This window comes from Triticum aestivum, chromosome 7A, assembly GCF_018294505.1.
Source record: "Triticum aestivum cultivar Chinese Spring chromosome 7A, IWGSC CS RefSeq v2.1, whole genome shotgun sequence".
NCBI lineage: Eukaryota > Viridiplantae > Streptophyta > Magnoliopsida > Poales > Poaceae > Triticum > Triticum aestivum.
Window position 1 is genome coordinate 594,591,520 of NC_057812.1, and position 18,474 is coordinate 594,609,993.

The 18,474-nt window shown below is 42.5% G+C and overlaps 1 long non-coding RNA gene across 5 annotated transcripts; it reads right to left on the reverse strand.

Annotated features, from left to right (window-relative positions):
* Positions 1-446: 446 nt before the first annotated feature.
* On the reverse strand, positions 447-4,783 carry LOC123148500 (uncharacterized). Of its 5 annotated transcripts, none has more exons than XR_006473936.1 (6): positions 4,371-4,783; positions 4,167-4,262; positions 2,842-3,019; positions 2,353-2,438; positions 1,164-1,641; positions 447-735 (listed from the first exon to the last, which is right to left on the reverse strand). It is a non-coding gene; the product is annotated as an uncharacterized lncRNA (long non-coding RNA). The 5 variants fall into 5 exon arrangements; XR_006473934.1 differs by having other exon boundaries at positions 2,842-2,989; positions 4,167-4,248; positions 4,371-4,782; XR_006473933.1 differs by having other exon boundaries at positions 2,842-2,989; positions 4,371-4,782.
* Positions 4,784-18,474: the final 13,691 nt, after the last annotated feature.

Below are 18,474 nucleotides of genomic sequence, written 5' to 3' on the forward strand. Positions count from 1 at the left end.
AAACAATCTGTCGGCATAGGACACCTAAGGCGACACATTTAGTGTCGGGAAAGACTTTTGGCGACAGAAAGGAGTTGTCGCCTATAGTCCTGCCGGGAAAAGTCGTTAGCGACAGATAAATCTATGCCGACGGACAGTTTGACTGGGTTGGTGAGGGCTATAGCGACAGACATTTCTTGAGCGATAGAGTATTCTATGCCAACAGATCGTTTGACAGTGTGTTATACCGACAGATAGTGCAACGACCGTTGCTACCCCGACAATTTCTCTGTAAGTATGCTATGCCAACAGTCTTTGCGACCTCCAATAGTTTTCTGACACATTTGCTGCCAGGTTATACATTTCAGCACAAATGCAAATGCAACATATATTAACATGAAAATAAATTCAAAATATTCAATTCATGTTCACTTTGCAATAGATATACCAACAATTACACTCTTCTATTCATCACAAAATGCCATTGACCAACGCATTTATTCAACATATATAGAAGACCCATTAGTTTTCCTTGCTACAACCATTGAAAAAATACTCAAGTCAACATACAAGTTGTGGCATGTTACATAATATGGGCCTAGTTCATAAGAGACTTAAGTGTTCAATCACTCTACAAAACACTATGGAAGAGCCTAAGTCTTCGATCACCAAACCGACATCAACTTTCATTTAAAGAAAATAGAAGATGTACAAAAGCCATAATATCTTCGACTTGATACTTCCCGCCATTTGACCCTGCAAAAGCACCGTATGTTTGAGCAGTATTATCATAATACATTCGTTCTAACTTCTGAGTTACTCTTGAGTCCAAAGAACCAAAAACAGAAGATGTACAACAAACTGGCTTGGTAGTGTTGTTATATGCATAGGTCAAAGCCCTAAACATACTAATCATTTAAATGAAGTGAAGAAACCCAGTTACATGCACAGTTATCAGGAAGCAGCCATGAGCATATAGCCCAACTTTGTAGAAAATAAAGCATCATACCAGCATTCAACTTCTTACAAACTCATGCGTACAAGTTATTACAAACACATGCGTACAGATAATGAGAGTATGCATGTTACATGAAATTAAAATAGCAGAGCAAAGCATTAGATTGCAGACATTAACGATGAAAACATCGTACAATATACAACACATGCTTGGTGGAGGAGCTCACCTAGAGCTTAGGCCCTCTGCCCATCATCTTGGCAGAGGAGATGCATCTTGACACCACTCTAAATAAAATGTATGGTGACAAGCAAAGGGAAGGTCTAAGGAGTGAGGACAGGCGGAGAGCACAAGCAAGGGATCCTGCTGCAAATTCCTGCACAAAAGGCAACCCACTACTCAGTATTTGTAGATGCAAGTTCTGATCAAAGTTAATACACAAACCATCTGAGACCATCAGTTTCAGCTTACTCGAATTACAAAAAATGACACATGAATAATACCTCACACACACACATATATATATATATATATATAGTTATGTATTAGTCAGATCCATCGATTGACCAAAAATGGGAGCATGTTGTTTCCCTTAAATAAATATATAGACGCATTTGTTTTGTGTGCTCAGTAGGCAAAAGGATACTCCCTTGAAGGTACAATGCCAACGATTTGTTCTGAAATCAACGACAGCTGAGATAATGTTCCTGAAATTGATGATATGATATGAGATCATCTTGAGTAATAGGCAGCCACACCATAACCAAAATTATCAGCAAGCAAAAGCCACATTTCTGTTTTGAAGCAAGCAGGCAAAATCTGTGAATAAATATGACAGTTTAGACATACACTTGTTCGACTTAGATAGATCTAATGAGTTTCTTCCTCAATAAAAGATGCAACTAATGTTGTCTTTGTGTTCTATACCTAATGCAAGACTTAATTATTTTCTTAGAAGTACAAGGAAATGGAATCCATAAATTAGATCAAACAAGAGTGTACATTTCACCACTCACTGACATTCTTAAGTTTCACTTTTAGGAACAAATTACAGACTGTAGATGTGTTTCTTTTATCACCACAGATTTTCACATATAATGGGTATTGAAATAGTAGAAGACCTTGGATAGGGGGAAAATGTGTACTAATTGCAACAAATATATCTACAGTAGCTGCATCTAGATTTCAATTGCAATTTCATTTAAAATACTTCGCAAAACATGTGTGGACTATCAATTCATCAAGGCTTGGACTTTCAATCCGTTCGGAAATCATTGAAGACCTAAACTAGCAATTTGTGTTAATTTCTATGCTTTCATTTGTACTTCTAAAATTTACCATTCGTGGTTGTGGAAGTAGTACTGTGAGCTTACTGGAACTATTACTCAAGTATCAGTGCCTTTGGTCTCAGTTTTTACCTGTGCTCTCTTCCTCTCTGTTTCGTCAATCTTCCGTCAAGTGTACTTGGCCATTTGTGCTTTTTCTGTCTTGTGCAGCTCCTCTCCTATTTCAGTGAGCAAAACCATGCTATTAATGAGCCATAACAAGTTCATAGAGGAAGACCAGATTGACTTTATTGACATGCTAATGAATCGGTAGTCAGCCTTTCTTGCTCAAGTGCTACAGTTTTCAGTCCCAACCAAGTATTGTATGTGCATAGAACTAGCTAGCAATGTATAATTAACATGCCACTGACCAAGGATTTTAGATTATTTTTTTGCAAAAATCAAGAGTGAGAAGCGGACCAAAAATATTCAATTCAACTGCACATGGCTAGAACAAGAGGGCTATATTCAACTTACTAACTGAACATCAGTACAAATAGGTATCTCCAAATAACTAATACAATCCCAGCCACTAGTCCAAGGATTTGAAACAACAATTAAGAATTGAACATATAAGATCACCTCGTGTCGTCAGTAGCAGCCAATTGTTATGGTCAGAGGACTAGCCTACTCCACGCATCTCCAGGGGTACTGTTCTGCATAGCGGAGGGAGCAACAGCAACTTGACCAGCTGAACGAAACCAGTATATATGGAAGCAATAACAAGCTCCTGTGCAAACATCCATGAGAAAATCACCTGCTGCCGTGAGGAGATAATTCAAAAATGTCATGTGCAAAAAGGGTTCATTATTGAGACGTTCAAGTTGAGTCAAAATTGACAGTAGAAAACCAGCTCATGTATACACATTAAAAGGCAAACTTACAAGAAGACCTTTCGAAAAAGCACGTGCATGTTAATCTTTCCTATGTTTATAGGTTCTTCTACTTTTATTATTGGGTAATGGGCGTGCATCAAAGCCACTGGGCCTTCATTGGCTTGACGAGTGGATAATACAGATTTGGGTTTAGAATAGGTGGGCAGGATTTTGAATCGCAGGAAAATCTAACACGTGAAGAACACTTGCCGAACTTCGGATTAGAACATAACTAATCTATTCAGCCATTCAAAAATAAGCTCATGAAGTGTTTTTTTGAACCCCCCTCAAAAAATTTAATCAACTATTGCAGACAAAAAAACAAGGAGGAATTATCACAGTATATCATTGACCTATATTTTTTATACACATTTTACTGCAGACTATCTTCTTTACAGGTTTTCAAACTAACAAGTACTCCCTCTGTCCCATAATATAAGAGTGTTTTTGACACTAGTGTAGTGTTAGTGTCAAAAACGCTCTTATATTATGGGACGGAGGGAGTAATAAACTGTCTTTCCCTCACAGAAAAGAAGAAATAGAAAATATTTATGAACATTCCTTCCATCCATTTATATGTGTATATATATTGACTCAAATATATTTTCCTCATATGTGTCGCCATGGTTCTTCACATGAACTTCCTTTTCTTTCAGAAATTGTAGCAGTGCCGGGTTTTTTTGACATGATGCGGTGACCTAGAAGTGAACACACACACTAATAAAGTCATCGCTGCAATGCAAATATATGCTCTACTAACTAATGGGCATGCTTCAAGTTATTTTTCACAATCCCTGCAAGTATTGTCTCTGCGGCGATACAGTAAGGCGGAAAAACACATGTGTGTGAAGCCACTCAAAAAGAAAATTAAAAAAACTGACAAAGACAAGCAAACACTATCATGTATATCCTTTACTTTTTTATGTCCATGTACTAATGTACCCCATACTATCTGCAGCCTAATAATTTTGTGTATTGTGTCGATACTCCTTTCTTTAGGGGGGCAATACTACTCGCTGAGATGACTTATACAGTAGCAATTCCCATCCAACAAGCGACTGCTATTCATTGAGAAAACAGAACAACGCCACACCACTGATGCCATGACCTAGACCTGGAACCACCCGACTATAATCACGCAAGGCATACCATCAGATTATAAACCATTCACAATAAAATATGGACTCCATATAGCAACATACGAGAAGATAGGTAAGGAAAAAAACTGCATCTTACTTGTTCAGATCTGGAGGCGGGGCCGAGACAGGGGTCGCCGGTGGAGGAAGAAGAACGGCAGGCTGCTCCTCAATAGCATTCGGTGCGGCGAATCCTCCGACGTATGGTGCTGCTGTTCCCGGCGCGCGGTGGATCCTTGGTGGCGGACGGCGCTGCTGTTCCTCGGCGGCGGACGGTGCTCCTCCGTCGCAGACGGCGTTGCTGCTACTGCGGACTAAGGGAAGGGAGGCCGGGGTCCGAGATGTGGTGGCGCGAGGGACTGGCGGGTGGTTTGGGGCGGAGGCGCGCAGGTTGGGAGCGGCGGCGCGGTCGGGTTAGGGTTAGGGTGTGTGGGTGGCGAGATAGAGAGGGAGAGGGGTGAGATTGGGGATCGAACAGGTCGGGGTCGATGTGTCTGGTGTTCTTTTTTCTTTTTCTTTTTCTGGGCTGGTGCGAATCGGGTGTTTGGCATGGCGCGCGCATGGCTCTCTTTGCGCGCCATATTGTTCGGACATGGGCTGAAGGAAAACGCCGACATTTTTTGTGTCCACATGAATCAGCGACACACAAATAGACGGCATTGTCTTCATCTACCGACAGAAATTTTGATGGTGTTTTTACGAGTTTTGACGACAGATAATGTGTCACAAACTTATAATAATACTAATATACTGTGTTTCTGTATAGTTTTGGACAAAAAACGTGTCGGCGATTCTCACTTATACCAATAGTTGCATGTCGTCTTTGTAGTGTCATGGTGTAGTGAATGAAATATGACCATGCTTTTGCTACTTCACCTATCTTTATTTCCGATAAGAATTATGATTTCTCTGTCAACCCTCTCAGTTAATTACTTTGGTTGAATCTGATCCTTCTTATGGCTATGAATCTGAAACTGCTGTGGCACATCTTACTAAATTAAATGATATAGCCACCATATTCACTAATGATGAGAAAACTCGCTATTATTTTATCCTTAAGTTGTTTCCGTTCTCATTAAAGGGTGATGCTAAAACATGGTTTAATTATCTTGATCCTGGTTGTGTGCGTAGTCCCTAGGATATGATTTATTACTTCTCTGCTAAATATTTCCCCGCTCATAAGAAACAAGCTGCCTGAAGGGAAATATATAATTTTGTGCAAACTGAAGAAGATAGTCTCCCACAAGCTTGGGGGAGTCTTCTCCAATTACTTAATGCTTTGCCTGATCATCCTCTCAAGAAAAATAAAATACTTGATATCTTTTATAATGGACTAACAGATGCTTCCAGAGACCACCTGGATAGTTTTGCTGGTTGTGTTTTCAGGGAAAGAACTATTAATTAAGCTGAATTGCTATTGAGTAATATGTTGAGTAATTAAAATGATTGGACAATTCCTGAACCAACTTCTAAGCCAACTCCAAAGAAAATGGTATTCTATTTCTCAGTCTTGAAGATATGCAAGAGGCAAAGAAATCTATGAAAGAAAAAGGTATTAAAGCTGAAGATGTTAAGAATTTACCACCTATTGAAGAAATACATGGTCTTGATAACCCGACACAGGTAGTAAAAGTAAATTCTCTCTATAGAATTTGATAAGTGTGAAATCCCATCTACTAAGTTTGCTAGCCATTGCTTGGATGAGTTTGATAATTTTATGGTTAAGCAAGAAGACTTCAATGCTTATGTTGGTAGACAATTGAAAGGAAATGCTTATATGATTGCACTGCAAAAAAATACACTTCCGTGATGATACGTGTTTGTCACAGTAGGTCATGTTTTCTGTCATGCATGTACATCCATGACAATTTTATGATAGTACCAAGATAGTCATACCTGTGCTGTCTTAGAAGTGTTCCATGACATTAATAAAATTATCATCACGGAAGTGTCGACATCCATGATGATAAATCGCGCGTCACAGAAGTGCTTTCGTCAAGGGTGACTTACATGTGGCATCCACCGTAACGGAACGCCGTTAAGCTATCGGGTCCGGTTTTGGATCCTATAATCCGTTAACAGCCGGGGCCAATGGGGTTTTTTCCGCGTGTAAAATTCTGATTGGCTGACGGAAACACGTGTTAGCTCCGCGTTGGCACAGGTGTCACTCATCCAATGGGCGGGATGCGCCTATGATATGTTGACACGTGGACCGGCCGAAAAGTGGCCCATAAAGTTTAAATGGGCCGGCCCAACTAAAGGCCCACAAGATTTTGCAATCCATAATGGGCTAGCCCAGCAAAAGGCCCATGAGATTTTGCGTATCATAATGGGCTGGCCCAACTAAAGACCCGCGAGATTTTGCAGGCCATAATGGGCTGGCCCAGCTAAAGGCCCACGAGATTTTCCAGACCATAATGGGCCGGCCAGCTAAAGGCCCAACGTTCTCAGTTAAGGCCCGTACAGCTAGTGTGAAATTGGCCCGTTAACGGCCTATCCTAAACTTGTCATCATTGCGGCCCATGGTCACTTCTGGCCCGTTAACAGTCTGCTAAGTGTATGGGCCGAATTACAACCCGGTGTATTTCCAGCCTGTTAAAGGTCCTCCTTCATTTGGGCCCATTTACAGGCCAATGAAACTTTCGGCCCATAAATGACCGTGAAGGATTTGGGTCCCATTCGGCCATGTCTGACATTCGGCCTGTTAGAGGCCCACTATAGATTTGGACCACTTTTGGCCTATTGTGATTTTCACCCTGTTAACATCGGATGAAATCCATGGGCCATATGTGGCCCAACGTCACATTGGGCCCATTAACGGCCCATATAAAAATGATGATAATCTAGCCTGACTGAACTTCCGGCCTGTTAAAGGCCCGTGTATTAGGTCGGTGCATTTACGACCCGTCCGAATTTCAGCCTGTGAAAGATCTGCATCGTAAATGGGCCCAATCTCACTTTCGGTCTTTTAAAGGCCCATGTTTTTTATGGGCTCGAGATATTTACACCTGTAAACGGCCTATTGTTACAGAGGGCCCAAATTATGTTTAGGCCTGTTAAAGGCCCACTATGGGCACAGGCCTACCAGAAAAATATGAAATCTTATGCTGATTTAGGCCTAGATATTTTTAGTGGGCTACATGCAAATTTCGGCCTATAATCGTTTTTAGCCCAATTGGAATGGGCCCGATGAATGTTGGCATGTTGGGCTCCTACGAAGCTTTCGGCCGAATACATTACTAAGATAAACCTACACTATACAAAAATAGCGTCGTAATTATTGCAGCCTTTGGCAGCATCATAAATGTTGTATCACAACAAAAGGCCTGTTGGCATAAAGTTTACAGTCCTTGCAGATAAAAGCACCATCAGATGTATAGAAGCACAGATCATTTGACCTGAGTGCTAATGTTTCAGGCTGTAGAATCTGATGGAGCAGCACGATCTTCACCTTTTTTCCGCCATTGCTCTTGAACAACGAAGCGAATGTCTGATAGTCTGGTTTCAAAACCATTCATATCTTGACGACATTTGTCAACCACTATTCTTGTTTCCAAAACGACGTCCATTAGGGATTGGACTTGTGTCTGGAGCACAGATATATCACTCTGTCTAGCAGGAAGATTTTGTTCAGTAGGCGATTTGGACGAGGTTACCTTGACAACCAACCCAGAATTACGCAGGAAGGTGCTTTTTGCACTGTTAGTGGAGAGATACTGACGCACTGCAGCAAGAGGTGACATTGTGCCTGTGGTAGCCTCGTCACCTTCAGGTGGTTGTGGCTGTTCAATCATTTTTTCCATAGCTTCCTGAAAGTTTGAACTTGTAGATTAGTGTACCAGATAAGTTACTAATGAGACAAAAACAAACAAAGTAGGTTACACGTTTATACATAACTTATTTTGGTGAACTACTGTAATACATTAGCATGTATTGTAGTGCCAACTACATAATAAAATCACTTTCGGAACATATGTCCATGTAGCATGCCTACTGTATTGTCTATTTCCTCACATTCGTTGACATCTAAGGATAAAGAGACATGGTTTAAAGTAGGATGAACATAGTATGACATCATTCATATCATGGGCAAACAGATATAAAACAAACATGCTATTTTATCATTGTGTGCGCACGTGAACATAACAACTAGAATACAGATCAAGACCAAAAGAATATCCTTCATCTCTTTTAAACCATGTAAGGTGAAATGATACGTTAAGACAACTGTGTATAAAAGTGAACAGAGTAACTGACATTGGCTGCAAACCAAGTAGTTAAATGAACACATCACAGTACCAATCAGTTCAAAGGCAGGAGGAGTAAGGACTTACAACAGCGGCTTGAACTGGTGTGCTCATGCCCTTCATCTTGCTGGTGTGGCAATCCTTGAAGATTTGCACTGCATTCGTTCAGGTTCTTTTTGGTCCGCACAGGCTTTCCTCTGTATTTGGAACAAGTCAATATAGATACGATAATATGGCACAGAAAAAAGAAGGAAGTAGCAGCTATTTACAAGAGCCTCGCAGTGTGCAATATAGCTACGAGATCCTGTTGTCTGTTGGAATTTCACTTTAGAACGGTTGGTCTTGTTCTTCAAACAGTTAGCCTAGAAGAAGATACACTTGTAAGGCACATACATAAATACAAGTTCAATATGTGGTCTGATCAAATACATATAGCCTACCTGATACTTTGGATCAGACCAGTGTTTAACGAGGGCTGTCCAGTCTTCATCTGTAATATATTCCACTGGAGATGTTTGGGCGATTTCATTGTTAGCCTTGCCTTCAAAGTGAGATTTTCTAAGGTGGTACCGATACTGTCGCAGAGCAGACTGAAAAACATGAGTGCATGCTTGTTTAGTTGCATCATCTTTCGGATCCAACTTGAACCTCATCTGTTGAAAAAAGAATGTGAGTCTTATTAGGAGGAAGCTAGAAAGTATGGGACAGAGCAAGACAATATTACTAATTGCGATGAATAACATTACTTACGGATAAATGGTCAAGGAAGGTGTTAAACTGGGTATTGTCTTTCTCATTCCTGTACTGGATCCACGTTGGGAGGATACGTGCATGACACCTAACGGCAACGGCTGCCTCTGATACTAACTTGGCTGACTCTGTAGCATCACGTGGCCTTTTTAAACCTGCCTCAAAATGGATCTCCATTCTTCCTCCTTTAGATTTTGTTAATCTGTCAAGCATTATCCCTGATGTCTGTTTCCGCTTGCGTCGTGGTGCTAGTTCAACAACGAATATGGAAAGTGTTAGTGTACATCAAACTGTGAGAGTACATATAAAGGAGCATGCAACTGCAACTTGACTCGGTCAGGTACCGTCTTGGTGTTGATGCTCATGAGGTTCATCTGATCTTGCCAAGTCCTGTTGTGTCAGCAGTGCTTCGGAAGTAGTGTTAGGTGTGAAGGCAGCTTGGGAACTGGCCAGTTCCGGAGCAAATGAACGAGTAACTCGTTGAGATGCTGGTACAGTTGAAGCGGATGCTGCAGCTGGTGGAGCAGGTGATACTGTGTTTGTAGATTTAGCCGGTGGACTTGGACCTTCTACTGCACTATAAGTACCAGCAGAATCTGGACGGCAGATCCTTTTCCGTTTCACCCGACGAGTAACACCACTCCCTACTATATTATTTTCCTTGCTCTTTTTTGACTTTGCCATGTCAAGCCGTACCCACAACACAAAAGAATAAAATCGCTCTTCAGAACTCATTGATGCATGATACAGACAAGCAATACTTTGATGTAAGACAACCGTATGAGGATGGAATATGTAAGAAAAACAGGACGGCATGACATATTCACAGCTACGATGTGTAAACTAAGCAGAAGGATTTTCAAGAAAATAGAAGTAATGCAAGCTAGACACCATATGAAAGATGCAACCAATATTACTCTGCCAAGTTAAAAGTGTCTTGTCATAAGTGGCAATTCGAAAAATTAGAAGCAGTACAACGTAGAAATCAATGCAAGATGCAACCACTATCAAACTGCCATGTTAAAAGTGTCCAATCATGAGTGACTGATGCGGGATACACAACAGCAGTACTTTGATGTAAGAACATGGTATGATAGATAGATGCAGTGTATTCTAGACACAGAACGCCATGTCATATGCACATGTATAACGTATGAACTCAGCAGGTGCAATTTAATCAAAATAGAAGAAATACAGGCTAGACAACATATGCAACATGAAACCAATTATCACACTGTCAACTTAGAGCAAGCACCTGCGATGGTGGAGTACGGGAGATGAACTCATCATGTAGACTTGGGACTTCAACTTCATTAGCAGTAGCAGTGGCAAATCTAGAGAGTCTCTGTTTGCGTCGGTGCGGAGGACCACCAACATCCCCTAACTTACTCTTTTCCTTCCTATTTTCTGATATTGCCTTATGAAGTCAAAACCACAAGAAGATGAATAAAATTAGCTCTGCATAACTGGTTGATGCATGATACAGACGAACACTACTTTGATGTAAGGCAAGCGCAGGATAGGAGGATGGAATATATACAAAAAAGACAGCGTTTCATATTCACACGTACGATAGGAGGATGGAATATGTATGAAAAAACAGTAAGCGGAAGGCATTTCAACAAAATTAGAAGAAATGAAAGCTAGGCACCATATGAACATGCAACCAATATCACTCTATCAGGTAAAAAGTGTCTCGTCGTAAGTGCCATTTCAAGAAATTAGAAGCAGTACAAGCTAGAAGACAATGCAAGATGCAACCTACATCACAGTCCCAAGTTAAATGTGTCTTATGGGTAAGTGATCGTTGCAGGTATAAGTTGTAAGCTACGCAGATGCAATTCAACATAATCAGAAGCAATACAAACTAGACATCATACGGAAAACGCAACCACATATAACAGTTCCAAGTTAGAGCAAGCACCTGTGATGGTGGAGTAGGGGAGATGTGCTCATCATGTACACGTATGTTCTAGAAACAGGAACACGTGTCATATTCACAGGCATTATGTGTAAAGTAAGCAGATGCAATTCAACAAAGTTAGAAGCAATACAAGCTAGACATCATACGCAAGATGCAACCACATATAATAGTGCCAAGTTAGAGCAAGCACCTGTGATGGTGGAGTAGGGGAGATGTGCTCATCATGTACACGTATGTTCTAGAAACAGGAACACGTGTCATATTCACAGGCATTATGTGTAAAGTAAGCAGATGCAATTCAACAAAGTTAGAAGCAATACAAGCTAGACATCATACGCAACATGCAACCACATATAATAGTGCCAAGTTAGAGCAAGCACCTGTGATGGTGGAGTAGGGGAGATGTGCTCATCATCTACACAGCTACGTTGACTGTCTAGCCTTGCGTTGTCTTGCGAATCTTGTTGGGAGGATGGCGGAGTAGAATCTGTAGAGAACCTCCGTTTCAGTTGCTCGGAAGGACCACCATCATCCAATGCCTTGCCAATTTCCTTCAGCTTTATTGATTTTGCATTGTGAGGTCAAACCGACAAGAAAAAGGAATATAATTCGCTCTTCAGAACTCATTCATGCATGATACTGACGAACACTACTCTGATGAAAGGCAAAGTCATGATACGAGGATGGAATATGTACGAAAAAATGGACGGCTTGACATATTCACACCTATGATGTGGTAACTAAGCAGAAGGCACTTCAACAAATTAGAAGCACTGCAAACTAGACACCATATGAAAGGTGCAATCAATATCACTCTGCCAAGTTAAAACTGTCTCGTCATAGGTGGCGTTCATCAAACTAGAAGCAATACATGCTAGAAATCATATTCAAGACGCAAACCAATATCACACTGCCAACTTAAAGGTGTTCCATCATAAGTGACTGATGCAGGATACACAAGAAGAGTAGTTTCATGTAAGAACATGGTGTGATAGACAGATATAGTATGTACCAAAAACAGGAAAGCGTGTCATATTCACACGTATCATGTGTAAGCTAAGCAGATGCAGTTTACACTAATTAGGAGCAATACAAGCTAGACACCATATGCAACATGCAACCAGATATCACACTGCCAAGTTAGAGCAAGCACCTTGGATGGTGGAGTAGGGGAGCGGAGACTTGGACCTTGTAATGCACTATCAGTACAAGGAGAATCGGTACAGATGCTCCGTTTACGTTGCTGCAGAGGACCACCATCATCGCCTTCCTTACTCTTTTCCTTCCTCTTTCTTGATTTTGCCTTGTCAAGTCAAACCCACAAGAAAAAGGAATAAAATTTGCTCTTCAGAACTCATTGATGCATGATACTGACGAACACTACTTTCATGTAAGGCAGCCGCATGATAGGAGGATGGAATATGTATGAAAAACAGGACGGCGTGACATATTGACATGTATGATGTATAAAGTGTAAACTAAGCACAAGGTGCTTGAACTTGTTAGAATCAATGCAAGCTAGAAACCATATGAAAGATGAAACCAATATCACTCTGCCAAATTAAAAGGGTGCCCTAACAAATGTATTTGACCAAATTAGAAGCAATACATGGCAACAGGCTAGAAATAATATGCAATATGCAACGAATAAAGGTGACTCATCGTAAGTGATTGATGCAGGATACAGAAGAGAGGTAGTTTCATGTAAGAACAAGGTTAACACATAGATGTAGTGTGTACCAAAAATAGGAAGGCATGTCATATTCACAGGTATAATGTGTAAACTAAGCAGATGCAATTTACCCTAATTAGAAGCATTACAAGCTAGACACCGTATGCAACATGCAACCACATATCACACTGCGAAGTTAGAGCAAGCACCTGTGATGGTGGTGTGGGGGAATTGCGGTCATCAACTAGAGAGCTACGTTGACTATCTTCATTTAGCCTTGCTGTTTCTTGAGAATCATGTGGGGAGGATGACACTGCACTCTTTAAACGAGTATGGCGTCTCACAGTAACCCACCGGGTGACTGTCTCATCATAAGTGATTGACGAGGGATACAAAAGAGCATTAGTTTGATGTACAAACATGGTCAATAGACATATGTAGTACTCCCTCCGTTCGGAATTACTTGTCACAAAAATGGATGTATCTACAACTAAAATACATCTAGATACATTCATTTCTTGGACGAGTAATTCCGAACGGAGGGAGTATGTATCAAAAATAGGAAGGCATGTCATTATCAAAGGTATAATGTGTAAAGTAAGCAGATGAAATTTAACCAAATTGGAAGCAATACAAGCTATACACCTTTTGCAACATGCAACCACATTTGACAGCGCGAAGTTAAAGCAAGCACCTAGGATGGTTGTGTGTGGCAATTGAGATCATCAACTGCAGAGCTACGTTTACTGTCTCCAACTGCTGACACTACATCCTTTAGAGTGCTGAAACGCTTAGTGCTTATCTTCGAATTACACTAGAGCGACTTTTGTCCTTGCTTTTCATCATTCATCAACACTGCATCAGAGTCTGAAATACCCATGCATAAAAAAACAATAGTATGAGTATGGGTGAAGTGTGTGCACAATTAGTACAGTGTAAAGGTAGCAGGTAGCAGGTCGGTGAGAAATAAATGACGGGAGACATATGATAGCTCTGCAACATGCATGGCGCACTAAATTACTACAGGATTATATGAAAATAACATTTGACTGAAAACAAATAGCCAGACCATTTTTTCTACATCGTCCATGTACAAAGAATGGGCAGATCGCCTTCATCTACCTCCAGCCAGTCAGTGTTGACGATCTTCCTCGAAACGGCAGCGACCACCGGCCCAGTCCCCTGCCTGCGCCCTCCTCACGACCTCACCGCACCGCCATCCTTGGCACCGCCCCCCGACAATCCACTCAAGCCCCGCCGACCTCCATATTGGGCCCAAGCAGCTCCTGCGCCCCATACCCCTATGATAGACACCGATGCACCGCTTCCCCAGCGAACATGCGGACTAGGTGCTCTGTGCTCCTAAGCGGGTGCTACTTCTTTTAATTGCGGTTCGACTGACCCTGAATTGAAATCCAGGTGGGCTACTGACCTCTAGCAAAGGTGAAATAGTAAAGGGAGGAAACCTTGTGCATTTAGTATCACGAAGAAGATGCAGTAACAAGCGCTCAACTAGTTTCTTTCGTGGGATGAGTACTATGTGAGCAGAGACTTAAGGTTTGCACGAATAAGGGAAGAGGAGTACCTCTTTCTACTGGCAGTGTTGTGTCCTCCTTCTGTTTTTCCAACGATTTTCTTGTGGTTCGCTGGAAACGAGAAGTTGTGGAGGATGGTGCAGCCTTGGACGAACCCATGGCCAAGTTTTTGAGTGTGGTGCGATGGCCGTCTGTCGGCGGCGGGGAAGCAGATCCGAGGCGGCGAACGACGGCATAGCGGGAACAACTCCAGTGCGGTAGACGGTTGCGACAGTGGAGCGGCAGCAGTGAGGCGCAGGACGGCGTGGTCGAAGTAGTTCTAGTACAGTGCACGTCGGCGTCGGCGTCGTGGAGGCAACTCTACATCTGCTTCACCTGCTAAGTCCTTGAGGGTGTTGCGGTTGCGGTTGCATTGGACGACAACGTCGGGGTACCGGCTCTGGCGTGATGGAGGAGGGCGGCGGTGGATTGGGCGCTATGGGGTGGAGGACGGAGGAGACTGGGGTTTCGCAGCTGTTGGAGAGGGCGTTTTGGCACCCAGGGAGTCTGAATGGGGAAACAGAGGGAGAAGGGGACCTAAGGGGGGACAATGTTTCGGTTCGGGACGCGCTTGTTTAAAATTTGGGGAAAGTTACAAACTTTGCCCCCATCTAAAATTTTGGACATATTGCGAGTTGGGGGTAGGACAGTAATCTCAGGTGTCCCAAATGTGGGTGGGATAGATTTCGGCCGAGCGCATGGGTGTTTAGGCGCCCACAGTGTATGAATGCTTCTCGGAGGCGGTTGAGACTGGCGTCTTGGTGAAGTTACAAACCTACCCCGATGGACATCGGGCCGACAGGCTACACGGGCCAGAGTCTGGACAGTAATTTCCTACCACCAAACATTAGTCTCGCGCGGTTTCAGGTGACCAGAGGCCTATTTGGCTCTTCGTTCAATATTTGGGAGCAGAAGCATTAACGTTTTCGGTTCTCTTGAATTGAACATTCAGGATTTGTCAAACTTCACAAATCTTTACTCTTGAAAATCCTAAAGCTACGATTATTTTGGAATGGAGGTGGTACATTTGAATATACATTGTACATGAGTATATATTAAAAAATATGCAACTTACCTCAGTTCATGCATGGTTCCAGATATAATCTCCTTGGTTGCAAAAAAAGTTAGACATGCGTATGAATATATATATAGCATGTTCAAACGCACAACAAAGATTGATGCCCCCTTTTACATCTGATTTACAAATGCCATTATCTCGGGTTCAAATAGATGAATGCACTTCCTATGAATTCGAATCTTCGAAACCCCCTTTATGTTGAATTCGACATGTATTCTATTTCGTAGCTAGCAATTTGGAATGTATCCATGCAAGTGACAAATGTATAAAGTGCTTCACACTAACAACATGGAGTGCACTAATTAATGTTTATATATGAATTGCAAAAGCATCCATTACTTGTATTTCAAACCGCTCTCACTCTACGGATCGATAATATGAAATAAACACATGCACATGCTAGAATTCAATAGAGTATGAGTGTCTGATAGACCGATTTTCGTCCATACGCAATTTGCAAAATTCATGATCTCATCCAAAAATAATAATGCCATTTATATTTTAATTTAATGCATAGAACCGCCTTTTACACGTAGATGCACTATGCCTCGGCCCATTCTCATAAACGCGCTATATATCTCTCTATCTACCACATAAGTGCACACACTTTATATGCATTGGCATTTCTCTTTCAGACATGCTCACAATATTTCTCGGGGTGTCGGGGAGTCTCACGCACATGCTCTCTCTGTATCTCTCCCTCTCACTCTCTTTCTGACTACTATGTACCACTCTTTTCACTTAACTCAGTTGGAAAACACTATTTCTCTCACATGCATATATACACACGCATGGTCTCTACTAGCCCTCTATACGCGCATATATGTGCCTACGTGTCTCCTGCACACACATTATCTGTAGGCCTTTCTCGCACACATTGCCCCCCCAGACACACCTCTCTCTTAGTAGTTGGCAGATATGATTCCATATGATTCCATCATATCATTCGGTAGGATATCCCTGACTGTTAGGCTGGATGGTAATACGAGGCAAAGTTTTACCCTAGTTTGGACCCTTGCAATTAAGGAAAAAGCCTACTCCTGGTGATGTATATTAGTGATAGGGGTGTGTACAAAGTACATGTGAATACCAGGCATTGTGCATGTGTGTATACTACTAACGAACTAGCCCCCAAGCTTCTATAACATACTCGGGGCCTAGGGTTATGAATCATATATAGTCGGCTTATCACCAGTGGGGATAGAGTCCTCCGTGACTCTGGTAGCGAGGTTCGTGTTGTACACCGAGTCCTCCACATGGGTCTTCATATAACGCGTCTCGATCCAACCTATGTGGCGCTGGATGGAACCAACCCATGAGTCCTCATGTTGACCCACCACAACTAGAAATGATGTGCCCACCACACCACACACGCAATCGGCCACTAAGAAAATAAGCATATACAATAGTACAATGTTATACATGAAAGTTAATTGCATGGTGCATCCAAAAATATTTGTTCTGCATTGTGAATGTTTATATATTCTCCTAAAATATTAGTCACGGGAAAGAGAAACGAAGGGCATATCTCTCCTTGTCTCCACCGGACATCCCCTCTTTCTACACCACTTTCAAATACGCACACAAACTATCTCTCGGCCCTCTTAAAGTATGCAAGCCCATGACACATTCACGCATGACAGTCACTATATTTCAAGCTAAAGCACTATACGGTCACTGGAGTTCAGAATACGCTCATTACGGTCACCGTATACATTCTCGTAGTGATCATACGGTATCTAGCCCACGATACGTCTCCGTATTTTCTTGATGACACTAACGGACTTTGCATTTGACGCGTGCTCCGTATTTTGTTGATGACACTTACGGTCATTGTATTTGAAGCGAAAGCACGATATGGTCACTGGAGTTCAGAATAAGCTCATCACGGTTACCACATACATTTTTTCGTTCTAACCAACATGTTGTTGAATGGTTAGGAGGACAGTCGTTTCTCGAGCCCACCAGGGTTAAAGTCCTGGTGCTCGCATTTATCCTGGGTTAATTTATGTATTTTCGGGCAATGTGCGTTCAGTGGGAGGAGACGTTCCACTCGACTATGAGGCACCTATGGTGACTTCATAAAATCTCAAGATCATATGCTGGCCCACTCTCTCGAAGGTGCTCATAGGGGTAGGGTCTGCGTGTGTGCGCTTATAGCGGTGAGTGCTTGCGCGTATATATGAGCCCTTGCGTATGTACCATGTTAAAAAAAATACATGTCATGATTATACGGTCACTAGCTCACCCATACAACTCCATATTTTGTTGATGACACAATCAATTGACCAGTCAAACGTTCCACGTGGCGCAACTAGTGTTGCACCATCAGCGCGTAACCGTGGGGCCCACCTGTCAGCCCGTATACGAAAGAAAGAAATGCTAGTTTGAGTCTGTACTATGTTAATAAAATACATTTTAGGGTGGTCATACTGTCACCGGCTCACCATACAACTCCGTAATTTGTTGATGACACGATCAATTGACCAGTCAAATGCTCCACATTCAACATCGCACATTACCATAGGGCCCACCCGTCAGTGCGTATATGAAGGACAAAAATGGTAATAAATTAGTGGTCGGTGGGTACTCAAAGTCGTGAGACCTCTGGTTGGCAGTCGCCGACGGTGGGGGGCGTTGATTGGGCGGTGGGGTGGGGATCGTCGGAGAAAAAGCTCGGCACGGTGGGGGGGCCTAGAGGGATGGCCGGTGCGGCGGCGGACCGGCGGTGAGGAGTGGTTTCGGGGCGGGCGCAGCGGCGTGGCGGCGCAGGCCGGCCGCGGGCGGCGAGGGCCGGCTGTTCGGTCGGTGGTGGCTGGCGGCTCAGGGGGGTGGAGTTTGATGATAAACTGTAGGCCCTTGATTTCGTATCCAACGGCTGGAAAATCTAATGACCAGAGATGAAAAAGTCAGTCGACTGACATGTAGCCCCACCCCGCACGTACACATGCACGCACGC